This window comes from Archocentrus centrarchus, chromosome 2, assembly GCF_007364275.1.
Source record: "Archocentrus centrarchus isolate MPI-CPG fArcCen1 chromosome 2, fArcCen1, whole genome shotgun sequence".
In the NCBI taxonomy this organism is placed as follows: Eukaryota; Metazoa; Chordata; class Actinopteri; order Cichliformes; family Cichlidae; genus Archocentrus; species Archocentrus centrarchus.
The window spans coordinates 9,066,598-9,085,944 of NC_044347.1; the positions used below are offsets into that span (position 1 = coordinate 9,066,598).

Below are 19,347 nucleotides of genomic sequence, written 5' to 3' on the forward strand. Positions count from 1 at the left end.
TGCACTCAAATGAATCATTGTGAGGTTTTTGAATGGAGCCAACAGACAACAGTGGGAGGCCACGCTTAATTACCCCACTGACTGAACTGTTGACTTGCTAACCTGGTTGTTAGATACTCCCACAAGTAAATTCACTGATGTTTTCCTAGCTGCTGTCCTGTGTCACTATTTAGTTTTTATCATAGTTTACTCAAAGGATTAAAAAAAATGTAACCACAAGCTACAGCATTGCTACACAAGACAAATCATGCTTTACTTCTGCCACTAATAAACTGAATCAAATTAATTTATAACTTCAGAGATATGAAGAAAAAATATTTAATCTTAGCTCCGGTGAATGAAACTGTAGTAATTTTTTTATTTTTCTCTAACTAGCTAGAATTTCCTGATGACTTGTGCACCACCCTCTTGTCCAAATATGGCCACTTTTGCGTTTTCTATTGCTAATAGATTAGCAAGAGATAGACCTGCTATTAAAAATTGAACAGAATTAATCTATGATTAATCTATATCTTTGGTGCTACATAGAAAAATTTTGGTTTTGGAATTCTGGTATTTTATTAATCGCTTACTAATTAGCAATAAAAATTACCAGGTAGGCTAACCAAGCTAATAAGTGTTAGCTGATGACTTTGCATTTTTTTGCTCACATGCATATATGGTCACTTTAGAAGCTTCTGTCATTACTAGGCTAACAAGAAAAAGACCTGCTGTAAAAACTGAACAGAATTCATCTTTATCTTCAGCACTGTGTGGAAAAAAAAAAAATTTTGGTTTAGGTTTTGTGAGTAAAATTTTTATTTTTTTAATTTGTTTTTTACTCCACACTCATTAGCAGATATGTAAAGTAAGCATTAGCTGATGACTTAGCAGTTTTCTCTCTCATGAAAATATGGTCACCTTGGCTGCTTCTGCCCCTACTAGACTAACAGGAAATAGACGTTTTGTAAAAAAATTTAAAAAGTTCAGTTCAAGTTGAGTGACATTCCATTTTTTATTAGTCCACCACTCATCACTAATTACCAGAGATTGCAAATAGTCTTAGATAATGACTAACAGTTGATTTAAGCTTCTGTATTGAATCTACATCAGAGGTACATCATCAGCACAACCCCCTCTGAAACCACACGACCTGATGTGCACCTCCCTGAATGTTTAACTATACCTCGCACTGACACGGTGTACAAAACCGATGGGTGACATGAGGTTGCTGTGTGCATGTTTTTCACATTGCCTACTAAGTGATGATATGTTGACCATGTTTCCAGTGCAAGCATTTCTGTGACATTTAACTATTTAACTGTCATCTGGGCAAACATATTGATGACTAACCCGATGTTGTAGATGGGCTCATCTAAGATGAGGTTTGGCTTGTTTTTGACATCTTCTTCCTGCCGTATGATGGCGTTTGTCTCTGCCCATCATAGACCCTTGACATGAACAGTTTAACATCACTGTACATCTTCCCTGTGTTTACATGTAAAATGAAATAGTAAGTTCTTGAATATGTTAGAAGTTTACCTTGTAAAGTTTTAAGTCTCTGTCTGTTGGTATTTCTGCCTTTGTCTCTTTATAACGATGTCCCAAACAACTAATCTCCTTTTTAGGCCAAGATTCATGACAGTCAGAGACTAACATCTTTTTAGAGCTTCACGCAACTCAGTGTGTGAACAGCAAATGTTAAGCTTGACTAATAATGATTTGCGAGGACACATCAGAGGGCTGTAGGCGTGAAAGGCTGCCATTACGGGCCTCATTTATCACACAAAAAGGTGTGTGTGTGTGTGTGTGTGTGTGTGGTGAGGGGTTTCCCATGAGGCTTCACTGCTGTCCTCTCACACCTGTTACACTGATTCATCCTGAAGACAGCAGGCACACCTGTCAGTCAGAGTCCCTGCTTTGTTACCAGAGGCAGGAAATTGACTTTTGGTCACTTATAAACTCAGTGAACTGAAGGTTCATCAAAGTGTGCGACCTACAGCAACCAGATTGTTGTTGAAGACAAAAGGTCAGAGGTCTGACTCTTGAAACTGCCAATAAATCAGTTAAAAAAATGCCAGTGAATCACTGAAAAGATACTGAAGACATTATACATGGTGCAAAACTAAAGACATATGCTTTTAAAAACTCTATTGGCACCAAATCTACATACAAGTTAGTCTGAGATATAAAAAAAACAAACAAACCAAAAAACAGCAGGAGAATTTGGAAAATGTACTTTAGTTTAAATACTACAATGGAAAAAAGTACGAGACTGGAAAATAAGCAAAATGTTGATAAGCTTAGAAGTTATTTGCGTCATTTTGATGATGTTCTTGCATAGATGCATAGCGTTTCTAATAAAGTCATTTGAAATTGGGCAGCTATGTTACTATGGTTGTACGAATTAGCAAACAGTAGAGACATTGGGCAGAGAGATAGCTCATTAACCTGTGTTAGCTGATAAGCAAGTGTCAGTCAGAATTAGCTAGAAGAAAAACATCAACAGGAAGGTCAAATTTGATCCTGAAAACCAAACGATCACTCCATGAATTTAATCTTGTAGACAACCAAAGTCTAAATTAATTAATATGTAAATCAAAGCTTCATCACCAGAATGAAAAATATTACCAAACTAACAAATATTGGTTGATATTAGCTGGTAAGCTAACCTTAGCTTACCAGTTTAAGTGAGCTATTGTAGCAGCTAACCAGCTAACCTTAGCTTGCTCTCTAACAATAACTCTATCTGAAGCCTCTGTAAAGCCACATCAGTGCTAGTATTTTGTCCTTATGTGGCATTTAGGTTGAGTGTTGTGCTGGGAGCCAGCTGTTTGGTGATAGTAGAGAGTAGCTGACTAGTTAAAAGGAAGCATTAGCTCTATTTCTGAGCTGGTTGGTGCTGGTAGCAGAGGAGAGGCATTGACATTTGGTTTCACATCATATAGACTTTTGTGTAAAATTTACATGGAAAAAATCATTTTCTAAACCAATAAAATGGAAATGGCTAACTAATATATATCTAAATCATTTTGCTCTGTGTCATAGTGAAAGATCAAAAGATATACATTTTACAAAGATATTAAAATTGACAACTGCAGTAAATCCTCAAATTTCAGAAGATAAACCAGTTTTGTATTAATTAACTGTTTCAGTTCTTGAGTAGTTGGTATGTGACAAGCTGCTATCATCAAGTATTTGATTTATAAACAACTGTCCTTAGTGTCACTTAAATAGCTTGCTATCAGTATTTTCATGTTTAAATGCAGGGGATTGTTGCCAGTGGTGCCCATTGTTTGACACCAGATTTGCCTCCGCTGGTTTTGGATCCAGTCCAATCTGAGTCGCCTGCCTCAGTAAAGAAACAGAAGGAGGAAATCAGGTTCCCAGATGTTTAGTTTTTCCTCCTTAAAGGAAAATCCAAGTCACACTACAGAAGCTGAATGGAGAGTCCTCTTCATCTCCACTTCAGCTTTGAAGATAAAGTTGTATTGTTCCAACTTTTCAATCCATGGAGCAGCTCTGAATAGCACTGGTGGAAAGGTCAATAGTCAAATAAACTTTGATGACATGTGACCTGAGACCCCTACCTCCTTATCCTCCGACCCCTTTAACCTCAAAAACCCTCCATGCTGACCCCGTGCCCCCCCGCTGCCGTAGAGCAGATTGAGTTGTGAATAGCGAGAATTTGCAGGAAGACAAAAATCCTCCTGTGGTGAGCTGCCGTTCATGAAAAAATCCTCTGACATGTTTGCTTGGTGCTCCTTTGAGATTATCTCACAGATTCATGGTTGATAAAAGCGTGGTGGTTGGCTTTGTGCCAATCAAGCACCAGCAGAGCCAGATTTTAGCTTTTGTGCTACTTTTGCACTGATGAGGCAGACTGGACAGATGACTTTTAACCTTTTAGCTCTAAGGAAATATTTAATGATATTTCCTCAAATTCATGCACTTGTCAGATGATACAGTGGGCTTTTATTTGTGGATCACCATCACTTCCTGTAGTCCAAGTCAGTGAGGTTGAATTCAAACTACAAGTGGAGAGACTCAGGCGAGAGCCAAAGAACTTTATTGTTTGACTGATGCATTTTGGGGTTCAGCCTTGCCATCGATTGCAGTCCATAAGATGAAACGTGTATACTACTGTACAAGCACTGCAGGACTTTTGATGTCCAATCGGGATGCTGGTAAAACGTCCACGGGTAGGCTTGTATTACAGCCACATGCTCAACAAGCACCAATTCAGAAATTAGATGTTCCCTTTCACAGCAACTCTCTAACATGCATTTCATCCTTATAGTTTTTCTGTTATAGGAGAGGATGCCAAAAAGGGGAAAGTTACATATAAAAGGGTTGATGTGAGCCCAGTTTTGATGACCTCTTACCATTCAGATGTTCAGAATCTAGAATAAGTTACCTTTCAAATAATACCTTTATCACATTCATAGATTCAGATTTTTAAGTGTTTGGGAGGTCCACATTGGTGGAAATTTTATAAAAAGAGGTTCATATTAACAGAACCATAGCTCTTTGGACTTAGTGGATGTAAAGAGGATAAACTTTTTACACTTTGTCTTCTCTGTGCAGCTTCGAAATCGACGAAGTGCTAGTAATCTCTGATCTTTCTATTAAAACTACTTTAATGCGGCTGCCGCAGCATTTTGAAGTCTTGGCCTAAAAAGGCTCTTTCTGGGTATTTTTTATAAACTTCTAAGTACTCTTAAGTGCTTTTAAAGTGTTCATGGAGTGTCTGAGTATACTTGATGTTCTAACAGCTCCTTTTGTGTCCTCCTGTTTCCAAAGCTCTCGACGATGGAGACTTCACCGCAAAGAGCCACTGATAAAAAAGACAAAATGGACGGTAGTGGATTTTCTGACCTCCCAAAGAAACTCTCACCCTCAGAGACTAGAGGTAAGGCACTTCTTGAAACTTTCTCTCCAAACCAGCGACTGGATGTAAGTTTGGCGTCTGGCGTCAAACCTCAGCACGCTGTGAGTCAAGGTCTCCCCAGTGCTCAGCCAGGGGGCAAAGAGGGGAGCAAACCAAGTGATGAAATATACATTTCAAAGACAAGGTGCCATCTCAGGAGCCAATGCTCATGGCTCTCCTCAGGTACCAGCAGCAGTCAGAGGTGACTTACAGTAGGTGTCTGATAGGAATCCTAAGTAGACCTAGAGCTTGGACAAGCATCATTAATGGGCACCAAGGCCTGGCATGTACATTCAAGGAGTGTGGCACCATTTGTAAATGCTGATGAATGGATAACATGACAAGAGAGTTGGCAGTGGGGGGGCTGTCGGGACAGGTGAATGTTTGTGTTGTTGAACTAAATGAAGAGTAGCACCGATGCCATCTCGCAGGGGAGGGACAGGCAGAAAGAGAGAACCCATGTTTTAAAGATGTCAGTGAACGTGTGATGAAAGCTCCGCATAATGAGGCTCAAAGACCTTGTTCTTACCTCCAGAGTATAAAGGCGAAAAAAAGAAAAAGGGAGGTGAGGACGACATGGAGCTTCAGAGATCGACAAAGATGCAAGCCGATGGGCCGGCTTTGAAATGCAAATTAAACGTGTGATTTAGTGACATTTTTACTCATTCATGAAGGACTTGGTGGCCTGCCATTATAAAGAAACACTCATTAATTGGTAAAGAGGCAGCAAAGCTGAAAATGTAGCCCAAAAATCAGCACCTCACCAAATCACAAAGGATATTCTAGTTAGTACAACTTGTGTTTTGTCAACTTTTATTGTTATATTTTATTTCCTACCGCTTTCCAACAGTTAATCGTTAATGATTCTGTCAAAAGTGTTTTACCTGCCTACACCTTACCTGGAGCAGTTCACTTACCACTGGCACTAATGATTATGAGGAAAGCTTTAATGTAGCTAATAATATAAATTATCCATAGCAATAACCACAATAACCACAGATCAGACAGGAAACTCAACAGGAAATGAATTGTTGTGTTTGTATTTTACAGCTTATTTTGTTATGCTATATATAGTAACAGAAGAAGTAAAATGAATAGATATTTTGGTACAGCTATTGGAAGCAATCAGACAGGCGGCAGTTCAGTCCCCAGCTCCTCTTTTCTGCATTTCTATACTGAACCCAGAGCAGCTCCTAAGGCATCCGTCTGAGTCTAAGACTGGGTGAAAGAGTCTAGTTGTAATAAAGTGCTCAGCTATAGCAGAAAAGCACTATTTAAGTGCTGGTTCATTTATCAAGTAAGCATTTTAATATGAAGCTATTCATTTTGTATATGAACTGAGTGGTTTCTCCATCACCACCTTGGTAGTTTGTAGCTGAACATGATCAAACTGGGATTATCCTACATTTCACTCTAAAAGCCATCACCACCTACAGGCTAAACTTCACGTTTTATTCAATAAGACTCAAAACTATCAACTGAAATCATTAACTCGTCAGGAAACTATTAACTGACATCATAATTCAAGTGAGAAACAGTCTCATGTACTCATAGACTTCTAATAATCAGACTTTTGTTCACCTTTTGGACTCATGAAGAAAGGAGGTTCAGGATACTTCACTTTTTTCATAGTAGCATGTTTTTTTTTTTTAGGTTGTTTTTACATTAATGCATAAAATCAATATTTTCATCAAATGATTTAGATTTGTTAGAGTTCCTCTCTGCTAGTTTTATTTTTAATTAGAACTTAAATTAACAGGTTTGCAGAGATACTCATTTATCACCTGAAGTTTTACTTTCTCTGGGCGTATGTGCGTTGGTTGGTGAAAGACTTTCATAGGCCAGGTATTTCACAGGCTGTATAAAATCAGAGTGAATGAGTTTGTATAACTGCAGGTTTAAATATGAAATTGTGAATTTTCTTCTTCATTCGGCTGCTGCCTTTGGGGGTCCCTACTCTCACCTCCACACTCCCACCTTTCCTTCTCTCTCGCTGCCTTCCCCATCGCCTCTTCCTTTCTTTGGCCAACAGTAGCAGTTTCCACCAGCACCCTGTTGGCCAACAGCACTGGAGGCAGTTGTTGTTAAGCCGGGCCCGGATCGATCCCATATAGAAAGTTTTACTTTCTGTATGTTTGATTTAGGAAACATTTTATGCTGATGCCCTTTCTGATGCAACTGTTCCCATTTATCTGGGCTTAGGATGAGCACAAAGAGTACACTGGCTTGTGACTGGGTTTTAGATATGAAACTGTAAACAAGAACCACAAATATCATTACTTTAATTTTTTTTTTTTTTTTTTTTACACTTTTTAACTTGTATATGTCCACTTATGGCAACAAATACAGTAGTCTACGTAAAGCCTATCAGCAGCATGATAGCATGTAAGCATCATCACGTGGATGTGGGTGCCTACGACACAAATGTATCTGGAAGTGTTCCCCTTGCATGTTAAAAGGCACCTGCAATGCTCATTTTCATGATTTAAAGTCTAAATAATCCCAATTCATCTTAAGCTGGCATTCAAATTAATCTTCTGATAGAAATCATTTTAGCTCCTGTCTCTTTAAGCCCCCCAAATAGTTTGCTTTCCTCTGATTGGCCGACTACAGAATAGAAAGCGAGATTACTTTTACTTACTTACTTTTTCCTGTTTGATGTAACATTGTATTCATTACAGAAAATAATATTAAACAAGATGAAATTGTGAGAGTAGCTTCAGCTGAGCCACATTTACTCTACATGAACCACCTGCTGAGCTATTTTCATGATGAACGTCCTGTGAAGTGGAGGTGAGGATGACACGGGGAGGCAGAAAGAGATGCATGTTTTAGAGATGTCAGTGAACGGGTGATGAAAGCTCTCGATAATGAGGTTAAAAGACCTTGTTCGTACCTCCAGAGTATAAAGGGGGAAAAAAATAGAAAGGCCTGGTGGAGTAGCTCTGACATGGATGCAGAGTGATGGGCCACGTTTGAAATGTAAATACAGCTGGTGATTTGGTGACATTTCTTCTCTTTATTAATGAAGAACTTGGTGGCCTGCCACAGTGATGAAGAAATCCAGCATTAATTGTTCATATGAGAATACATGTTGAGTTGGAGGGAATGGTGTTCCATTTCTGGATGTGGACTTCTTTAATATTTGAATAAAACCACAGGCTTTCTTCTTAAGACCAATGTTCGGATACACAGCATCACATTTTTGCACACTGGGTATCCCTCCAGCCTATTTTTTCAAAATGTAGGGTAGGCATCCTGACGCATGACGAAATATAGATCAGACTGTGGACTTTCACCAATGGGACATGGCTGTAGCTGTTGTGGCATTGCTACATTTTGAAGCATTAACATTAACATTTTTGTCATTCCCATGTTGTTTTTTTGGAGCCATAAGTTAGAGTATTTGGATGAAAGGGTGCAGTGCTCAGCTAGTTTCCAGCTAATACTATCTAGCGTAGTTAGCAGTTCATTACCCAGACTTTATCTCATAAATAAAGCCACATAAATAATCTATTAATTCAAAGAAGTTCAGGTTTTGTAACTGTGAACTTCCTGAAACAAAAGGAAAAAAAAAAACAGGACATTTTTTAATTCTTGATGGTTTATTTAAAGTGAAAAAAAAAAAAACATGAGCTTTTCTGCCATTTAATGAAATAGCAACCATAAAAATTGCAGCACTCACCTGTTAAAAGTGGCATATTGGCATACTGTGAAAGGTCATGGGTAATGTCTTCATTAGTTAGTTAGGCTCTGTTCCCCAGTGCCTAGAGGCCAGTTGGTGACCATCTAGTAACCACTGGTGGTGAGGAAAAGTAAGTGGTAGCTAGCTGGCAAACAAAGTGCTGCAACAAAAACCTCCTTGGGAGATCACTGCAATCGCCTTTGGTTTGCATGGAAGATGCTGACTGGTCTGCAAATACGCACTAAGAAGAAGTAAAACTTGAAAAAGTGAGATCCAAACAGAAAACATTTGCCTTTAAAGTAAAGTCTTACTGCTGCAACTAACATATTTCAAAAGGCGCAACTTTTGAAATATGCTGGTTTGTGTCCCACTCACACAACTTAGCATTTTTATTCATGCAAACTACTAGGAACCATAACAATCTGCTAGCATCAAAATCAATTGTAAAGATGTTTCTGATGTAGAACCACGTTCGTCTTCGCAACCAATTTAATTTTGTGACTGCCAGCAACCACTCACCAAACCATCAAGGAATACATATTTTTCCCCTTGTAACCGGTGGTTGCCAGATGGTTGCAAACCAGTCTCTAGGCCTGTGTTAATGGGGCCTTTATGCTCGCCATTCTTGCCATTGTGAATAGTGCTGTATGACAAAGTGACTGCACACTCAGTGGCACAAGCTGCGCTTTGGTGTTGTTTTGACTGGTCATGCACCTCTTCATTTTTGCAACCTTGGGAGTTTTGCTGTTGCCGCACAAGTGGCATAACGGCGAGTATAAATAGATGTGGCTGTGTGATGACATTCCCATCGGTGCGTGAAGCAGCCAATGTGGCTATATAATGCGTCCTTAAGAAGGCTGTAAAATTCAAGATAATTCAGGTCAAATATAGTGATTGTGAATGAAAAAAAGTAGCAAATTTATTCCATATTTATTTTCAATTTTCACATTTTTCAGTGCCATCCGATGGCCTAGATTAGAATTTTTGGTATGTTTGACATTCCTGTTCTAAAGTCCATTTTTTATTATCGGTATTTTGCTCAGAGATCCTTCATATTTGAGTGTTAAATAGGAAAACTCATTGATAACTTTTTGAGAAAGATACAGAAACCAACCAGTGGAGACTGCTCAGGATCCAAGTGTCAACCAAAAATATAAAGCAGTCCAGCACATCACAGATACTATAAGTAAAAATAACAACACTCATCAACAAGGCTCATTAGCATCAACGTGCTCCAGTGGCTTTTTGCTGTGCTTTGTTGCACATGTAGCTTTTTTTTTGAGAAAAACTGTGGCAGAAAAATGGAAGAGAAGCTCAATTTTTCAGCCAGAATAAACCCGCTTTGCATGAACTCCTCTGACCCTCAACACAGCCTCAGCTGAACTTTAATAAGCCCACACTGTTGTATATTTATATGTGGCCATTTTTAATCTTCTTCCTACCTAAAATAAAACATTTCTCCATAACTCTTCCTCCCTATCAGCCTCGTGTTTTAATCTTAAATAAACAAGAAGCTTCGATTCTCCAGCCCGCTGCCCGTCTCCACCAATCAGATATCCTGCCTTGGTGCTAAAAACCACAACGGTCTGCCACTGCGTCGGGACAGAGCAATTACTTATCGTGGTAATATGCATTATTATTCCTGTTGCCAGCTCCTGATAAGTCAATATGCAGCACGAGAGGGAGGCAGATGAGCCGAGGTCCTTGAACCTGAGAGCGTATTCCCAAACAAATCTGGGAAAAGTGGAGGATATATGGCTGCTGTTCTGCCTTTTTTATTGGCAGCGTATACTTTACTGTTGTCTGCAGCATTCCTGTCACCTAAGTCATGCCCACCTCTGAGCCTCAGCTCCATAACAGCCCGCCCTGTTTTATATTCCCGTCCCACGTTATTTATTTAGAACAATTTCCTCTCTATCAAAGGACATGGCTAATGCTGAGTTTTAATATGTTATTTACACATAAAAACAAGCTATTTACAGCCGTGTATGGGTGCAGAAGGGAGGAAAATGAATGGGCCCCCGCGCTCCCTCTCCGATCTGTTATATCACAGTTTAACAATCTGGATTGCTAATAGAACCATTTATCATGGAGCGGTCATTTATTTTACGTGAGCGGCCCGGGTCCCGTTCCCAGAGGCCTATGGAAATGGGGTGCGCATATAATGAAGCTCAAGTGAGAGTCACTTTGTTTAAAAAGTGGGGACGCCACGCTCTGAGTCAATTAGGATGGACCCAGGTGCTCCAGACGCTCCTATCTGCTCCGTTTGATGATCCACCCCACCCCCTCGCCTTCTCTTTCAGGAGATTTTTTTTTTTGGAGAGTGAAACATAAAATATAACTCTGGCATGGCGACTTCTGGACCAAAGTTTGGTGTCATTTACCAACACTCGGGTCTGGCAGCGGCTTTTTAAAACAAATCTGAACTCCCTTCATCTGTCCTGGCTGAGCCCGGGGCTGTGCTGCCCAGTTAATAGATTCAAATGAGCGCTTGTATTTCCTGTGACAGCACGCATCTGTCTGCTCATATAGGCCGGGCCATGGTACACAGATTTATGCCAACTCTGGGACCTCTATGATTTCAGGCCCATTCTCAATAACTGGAGGTATTTAGAGGGGAAATAATACTGAGAAATGCAGGAAAATGACAAAGAAGCCACCAAGCCTTTATTGATGTATGTGTCAGTTTGTAGACGTGGGCCTCGGAGGATTAAAGTCACCCCAGATTAGGGGTAAAATCTCCCTCTGTTTATATACATATATGTTCAGAGACATTTTATGACGGCTGAGCTGAAATGTGATTTGGTTAAATTTAGAGTTATTGCCTTTTTCCAGGTAGTCTAGGAAACACATTACAGGTACACTTGATCTTTAAAGGCTCCCGTACTACCTGAAAGTCATTCAGTCCGGCCAGTTTGTGAATATAAACTAGAAAGTCTCCATTTGGATCAGAGCATCCAATCAGTGTCCGCCTTTTTATCTATGTAAATAGTTGCCTGTTTAAAATTAAACGTGTTCCATCCCTCCTTATTTACTTGTTACTGCCTATATGCCATTTAAAAAATGTTAGCTGCACTAGCTAACAGTAGCTTAGAAATGGAGGCAACTAATCACTAACGCCACCAAACAACACAGCACAGACTCACACATAAGGACAAAATACTGACACTAATGTGGCTTCACAGAGGATTTAGATAGAAATTATGTTAAACAACCTAAGGTTAGCCAGCGAGCTGCTACACTCAGTACAGAGTTTACAACTTAGGTAATACTAGCTAAGATTAGCCATTTTCTTAATGAAACCAAACAGTAATTTGCAATTTTCTTTTTGGGCCTGAATCTGACCTGAGCTTCTTTTGTTCCTGGCAGATTTTAGTTAATATTAGCGTGCCTGCTAACACAGACAAATAGCCATTCTCTCAGATAGTAAAACACATTCTTGAGTGGATCTTTATATTATTTCACGATCTGCAAAATATGATACCATCCTGGTGATAATCTTTTATATGTATAGGTTCTTCACTTGTCAAACTTTATGATATACTGGAAGAAAATGATAAATCTGTGGATGCTACATCTGGAACAAGGAGACTGGAATATGTAGACAGACATAACCAATGAAAACCAGCTGAACTGGAATTCTAGACCAGTTGTGAGTAATTGCTGGCAGTTGCTGGGAAAACGATTGCTATCGTTTGTTTGTTACAAGAAATTGTAGCTGAATAGTTGATATTTTGATCTTTTATGGTAAGTACATTGAGTTTATGTGTAATTAAATGTGCTATAAAAGTAAAATTCATGTTTACATTGACACGGGCCTACAAACCAGTCAGTGACCTTCTGGCAACCACCTGTTGCTAGCAAAAATAATGTATATTCTCCAGCCAGTTGGTAAAAACCAGAGTGTGATTGTTTTGTTTGCTAGCAGATTGCTGTGGGCACTGTTTGAATGGAAGTGACAGACGTGTCTACAAAAACACTGTCCATCTGCTCTCTGAGCTGTAGTGACATCCAATATGGCAGACAAGTCTTGAGCAATGTGTCCATTATGTCATGTGAGAAACCTCAACATCTGAGTGGAAATGTTGGCATTATACTAACACATACAGCACACGCACTGCTCTCTGAGTTCAGTGTACAGTGCTAATTGTAAATGTCAGCAGTTTTAATGGCTAAAGGCAGTTTTTCTGGGTTATGCTGCCTGTCTTTAACAGTCTCAAACACCAGATTCACTTAGCGGTGGTTCTTGGGCTTTTCAGTAACGCCACATCGTCTATCGTCCATCACTTCAAGCGACTTTTTTCCTGCTTTAACTTCATTCTTGGGAAATACAGTTAAGAATATAAGTTTATCTCCAGGTGCACTTAATGGATGTTTTCCAGATCTTCTGATCTTACACCGTGGTCTTCATCAGTCTTCTCTCCTGCTGTTTCCAGGGTCAGGATCAGTCAGTGAACGTGAGCATTTTTAAAGCAGCGTGGGTGTGAAATCCTTTAGGTGCTTGGAGAAAAATTGAATGCGCAGCCTGGTGGTTGTGCACTTATTTATTAGTTTATTCTTTTCTCGCCGTAGAGCTGATCTGAAACCAGAGTTATTACATGTGAAAACCATGTGACCTTTAAATCCTTCACCGGTTGCAGATTTCGCTCTGTTCTCGGAGCGTTCAGCCTGAGCTTGCCGCTTCCTCTCCGTCTGTGTCGCTAAACTAGGCCAGAGGAAGCTACTGGGTGCCGCTAATGATTTGATTAACTGGCTTCAGCGGCTCCTGACATACATCTTACCGAGAGTGAGTTTGTCATTCGGGAGGGAGATTGATGCGCGGTTCTCGGCGCCCACCTCCTCCCACCCCATCCAATCCCTCCCAGGTCTTTCTGCTGAGCCTGGCTGGTCCGCAGGGAAGGACCCTAAGTACTTAGCACCTCCTCGGCTGCCCTGGGGCACGCTGGGTGGGGGGTTGAGGGGGCGTAAGACTTAAACAGGCTGTAGCATTCCCAAGTATAGCTATCCTGGAAACCTGCCAGGAAAACTGAATCAGTTAGCCAGTTTTTAGCTGGAAACATATTTTAATTAATCAAGAAGCTAAATGGCAGCTGCAACTGCTATTCTTTGTTTAATATCAATGCAACTGGTTATCTGGTTTTTCTTCTTTCTTTTAGCTAAAATTCAGATATTTTAAGCTTTAAAACAATTATTTTGCAGTACTAATGTGGGACTAATTGCCGTTCTTTCTGTCCTTTCTTCTTCGGCTTCACTAAAGTGTTTTTTTTTTTAGGGATTTAAACTAATCCGCTGATTGGCCATGACAGCTACATGCCTCCTTTACGGTGCTTAACAAATAAAAACATCTGCCTGGGGTCTCATGGAGTCAAACCGGAGCAGAGCAGAAACAATGGGATCAGTCCGAGCTCCCTCCGTTAGATGAATGGCGACGCGGCCGGGCTGTGTAAATAGTATTTTAAGCGAGGTGGGTTCGTGATAAGGACAGATCTCTTTATCGGGCTGGGCGGACAGTGAGTAATTGATGGTGGCTGGATGCACGGGCCCCCACCGCAGGCGAGCGAGCTGCACAGGGAGCGCTCAGGGGGTCAGGCCCGCTGGCAGAGAAAAATGCGACGGGGAAAAAAAAGCTCAGCGTCCACCTCCTGCTCCAAAAGGACGGCCACTAATCTTCCTGAGAAGAAGAAGAAGATGGCGAGGAGGAGGCAGAAGAAGAAGAGGGGGCGGTGGTTCTTTTCTCTTTTTCTGCCTCTGTCTAAATGAGGCCCTGCCCAGGGAGGCCTCCGAGGGGCAGGAGCAGAAAAAGAGCCCCCTGACATCAAATCAGGATTTCTACACATACGAGCTGGAAACGCTGTTTTGGTTCAGCAGAGCTGACACTGAGCACTCATACTAAGCTCATTATTAGTATTTCATATGGAGAACATCATCATAACATGACCCTGAAAATTATATTTTACATGTTTTCCATCAGGTCCTCTAACTGCTCTCTATCCATCTAGATCAGGGATGCCAAACGTCTGGCTTGGGGGCTACAACGGGCCTGTCAGAGTGGCCAGTTCAGCCCACTGGATGGATTTACACAGTGTAATAATAAATAATAATAAATACACTGCACTGCTTTTCTTGTGAAATTAGATCTGGGCAACCTGCTTGAATCATAAAGATATAAAACAGTGGAAAAGCTTTTGTGCCTTTATGGAGGCTCTGTGACCTTTAAATGTACATGTGATGAGAGCAGAGCAATTAAGAGGTTACTGTCACATCTTTGGCTGTTCAGCATCTGTTTGTAGTTGGATGTGAAAACATTAATGTTTTCAGAGCATGCTCAACAGGTATTTTTTGTTACATAGGTTTGTATGCTAACATTTAACATGTCTGGCCCTCTTGAGATTAATTCAGGCTGTATGTGACCCAGGAACTAAAATGAGTTTGAGATCTTTGGGTGTGAGATGCCAGTTTTGGAGCTGTAGAGATGTGGGCCTTCTCTTGAATATAATGGAACTAAATGATGCTCACCTTGCAGTGCTCAGAGCTTCTACAAACAGTTGATTTTGGGGTCAACTGCACCTTTAGGATATTATAAATTACTTTGAATAATTAGACACCCCCAGAACGACTGCAAAAATCCTACTGTATGTACTGACGCCATTATCGAAGACCACCACAGGTCTCTGGGGCTGCTGTCGCTCAGGTGGTAGAGCGGGTGGTCTACCAGTCTGAAGTCCAAAGCACTAGTTGGTGGCAGAGTTTCTCTCTTCCAGTTTAACAGCAGAAGAAGAAGAAGAAGAAAAAAAGCAGCACACCACATGTGGCTCACCACACAGCATGTGCCAGAGCAGTAACTGATCTGCAGGTAAAAGTAATAAGTTTATATTGCAGCTATAACAGCGACGTGCTCTGAGAGGGAAGACAGAAAGATAGAGATTAGATTTAAAATTCAAGGGAAGGTAAGATGGAAGAAACAGTCCAATGAAAGCTTTAAAACACTGTGAATTGAATTAATAACTACTGATAAGAATAAATGCAGTATAATAACAGAAATGATACACAAGAAAAGATGCACAAATGATCAGAAAGACAACAAAAGACATGCTTTAGGAGGCGGAGTGACCCTGGTGCCAAATGTATGGTCACCTGCCCAAACGAGCTCGGTTTAGGAGCTGATGCTCACGAGTGTACATGATGAAGAGCAGCTGATCAGCTCTGAAAACAACCAGAATTTTCTCAGTTTTGTGTTCATGAAAAGCGATTTTAAGCCTGAAATCTGGTGTTTCGTGTCCCCTGAGCGTGGCCCCTCTGTACAGTATGTTTCCAGTAATCACAGTGGCTCTCTGCATTTCCACATGTGAACCCTCTGCGTCTACAATCATCGAGGCTAATGGGCTCCCTACACACACACACACACACACACACACACACACACACACACACACACACACACACACACACACATTTCTGCGGCTCTTTGTAAACATTTAGCTTGATGACTTTCCAAGATGCCCTCGTCCCGTTTTATCTGAAGTTTCACTCCGGGGACCGGCTGGTCCAACGAGCCTCGAGATTAGAAGCGCAAAGTGAAAGCAGAAATGTTTTTTTCTTTTCTTAGATTTCGTCTATTTATAGGCGGGTGTAGATTACTGAATAGAAAAAAAGAAATCTTACTTTCAGTCCCCCCCCACTTTTTTTCCTTGTTAGTTGTTTTCAGGCTTGTGAGCAGTCATTAAGGAAGCTTGTAAAAACATGGCCTAGATACACGGGATGAACACCACGTCATATCTGCTGGAAATCTGGCAAAACCACGCCACGCTTTGGCACTCGGGCACCCTAAAGATGATCAGAGATGCCACGAGCAGTTTCCCTTTCACAGAGAGTGCAGTAGCTAAAGACAAACCCAGGTTGCTCACAGATTAACACAAACAGAGCAGAGAAAGTGGCGTTTTGGGCCTGAGGATCAAAGTATCTAAGGCTATCCCAGTGCTGAAAAATGCAACCGCAGGCTTCAGGCGACGTCTGGAGACACTGAGGTTTTCCTTGCGCTGGATCCAAAAACAACAGGCTACATTCCTGCAGATTTACAACTGTGGGGAGTGAGCGCTTGGGAGCGATATATGGATGTTTTAGAGGATTAAGCCAAAACTCCCCCATCACCTCCTCCTCCTCTGTGGTGTCCCTCCTTTCCCCGTCTACCAGACTACAAATGAGCTCTCCACCCCCTCTGAGAGGTGGCCTCAGAGGTTTTGGGGGCAGGTCCCAGGTTTGTCTGGGCTCAGCACACAGACACTTACATGGAGACCAGCCGCATTGTCACCATTCAGCTAAAAGAGCTATGACTGAGTATCTGTGTGACCCTCCATAGTGGAGTTTGGGAGGTGCAGAAATGTCAAAATTCTCACAAATAAGCCATCCAATTCAGTTCAGTTTGGACTACAACTGTCATGAAAGATTATTTTTTCCATCTGCAGTCATTTATATTTGGGGGTGTGGCTCTGTTCTGGGACACAGCAGCAATGTGACACTGATTGAACAGCCAGACAGCAGCATGAAAAGAGCAGCAGTGGCTGAAGTGGGTTGCAGAATGGCTTGCAGGAGTAACAGCAGTAACTATAGGCTTAAGTTACTTAAGATTGAGCCCGGCCTTGTTGGTCCATCCTCTCTCTGATATGTGATGGTCTTCATTCGGCACACCAAAGCAAGAAGTGCAATTTCAGTCCGTGCAATTGGGTAAATTTTACCCAAATTTACCTGAGGTAACTATTTTCACTAATTTCCTCTCTCTATGACATCATACAGAGCCAAGATTAGAAGGAACTCTCTGAAACCGAGTGTTTAGATCATCTGAGAGCTGAGGTTTTGATTCACAGGGGTTAATTTGAAACTTTGGTCATGTTTAAGACGAACATCTACCAGTAGAGCAGTAGATCTTCATCAGAGGAGAATTCAGTCCAGCATAAGAGCTTTTTCTCAGGGGGCATTTTTCCAAAGTAAACTTGGAAGCTAACTTAATAAAAACTGTCTCAAAGACAGCTGAAGAAGCCAGGGTTCAATAGAAACAAAACCGTTAACTCAATAAAAGTTGCTCTGAAGCTCCAAAGTTGCCCGCAGATCTTCTCTAAACATAAACACAGTGGTGGGGGGGAGGATGAAGAGGATGGCGGGACCCTCTTACTGTATATAAACAGGTCAGAGCGTGGGATGTGCTGATGAAGACCCAGTTAGGACTTCCTTTCATTACTACGGTCTCAGGCACATCTGCGTGAGTCAGACAGAAAACATGTGGAAATGCTGCATGTATGTGTGTGTATGTGTGTGTGTGTGTGTGTGTGTGTGCGCGCGCGCGCGTTAGTTTAACTTGTGACCCGCTATGCAAACAGTGGGATCAGTGTATGTGTCGCTGTGGAGGCCATATTTGCAAAGCGCTCTTAAACCGGGGAGATCAGAGCGAGTCGAGTAAACCGCCAAAATAAACAGGTGGAGTCACAGCGTGCACACAGTGATGCTGCAGACAGAGGAACGCATGCAAAACACCGTAATTAAAAGATCCTCATTACCCAACAAAGACCCCAACCCTACATTAGCAGCACATGTGATTGCTGGCTTTTGAGAGTTACAGGATTCCTTCAAGTCTTTGCTTTTCATGGGAAAAACTATCCAAATGATCAGGATAGTTTCCAGAAAAGCTCCTTTAACTTTTCTCCCAAACATGGGGCGGGGAGGGGGGGGGGCTCTCTAAATCTTTATGTTAGATCCACTCTTCTTTCAACCCCACATCACCATTCAGTGTGTACTCCAGGAGCCTCCTGTGGGTAACAGGAGCCATGTACTGACGTGTGTTTATATTACCTGCATACACTGCAGGACATTAACTGTAGGCTCCTCTACTCTGCATTTAGAGTCTCTCTGTTTCGGTGCTATCAGACGACTGTTGTTGTGAACTGGCATATATGAGTCACATTTTGAGGAACTAAGTTCTTCTACCTACGTTTCCACAGGAGGAACTCGAGCTGTGGTCGAGTAGTGAGAAGAAAGTCATGTCCACACTCAAAAGATACTTTTTAAAGATATTTTAAATTTTTTTAAAATGACTTCAATATTAAGGTTGAATCATTTTTACTTCCTAAAATCATAGAGGTCTGACTGAACAGGACGCTGTATGTGCTAGAATTGCTTATCTTGTAATGCAGTCATTAAACTGCTGCCCAACCACAGCAGGACATTTAATCCACAGGTATTTTGTGGGTATTTTGTGCTCGCTGTAGTTTCACAGCCAGATGTCGCTTCTCGTTTCTGACGAAGCCTGAGAGGTGACGCCGGGGCAGCGCTGAGGGTCAGGCTGCTCGTGCGCTCCTGATCTGACCTGTGCATCCAGCTGAGCTCTAAATCAGCCACTCTCCTGTGTGTCCAATAAACTCGTGCAGCAACTGTTAGCTGCTGCTGCTGCTGTATATCTTTAGCATCCTACAGCTGAAGAAAACTGATAAGATTCTTCTCTAAACCAAAAAAAATAAATGTGCTTTGGTTGGGATGGCGTGGATAACCATGGGAATGCCAGAATAGTGACTGTAGGAAGGCAAGCTCGCAGTGAAGCCACTGCAGAACATTTTCCCCTTTCCTCCTCTCCCCACCAGCTGATGGAAATCCCCGACGTCTTTCCCTCCAAAACAAACAGCGACCGCATAAAGTAAACCTTAAAAACCCTCCACATGTCCTCACATCAGCTCCTCTTATGTCACCAGCAGAACTGAAACCTGCAGCA

The 19,347-nt window shown here is 41.4% G+C and overlaps 1 pseudogene; it reads left to right on the plus strand.

The window, feature by feature from the left end:
* LOC115796127 (zinc finger protein GLI2-like) overlaps window positions 1-19,347 on the plus strand; it is a 92,098-nt pseudogene that overhangs the window by 8,870 nt on the left and 63,881 nt on the right.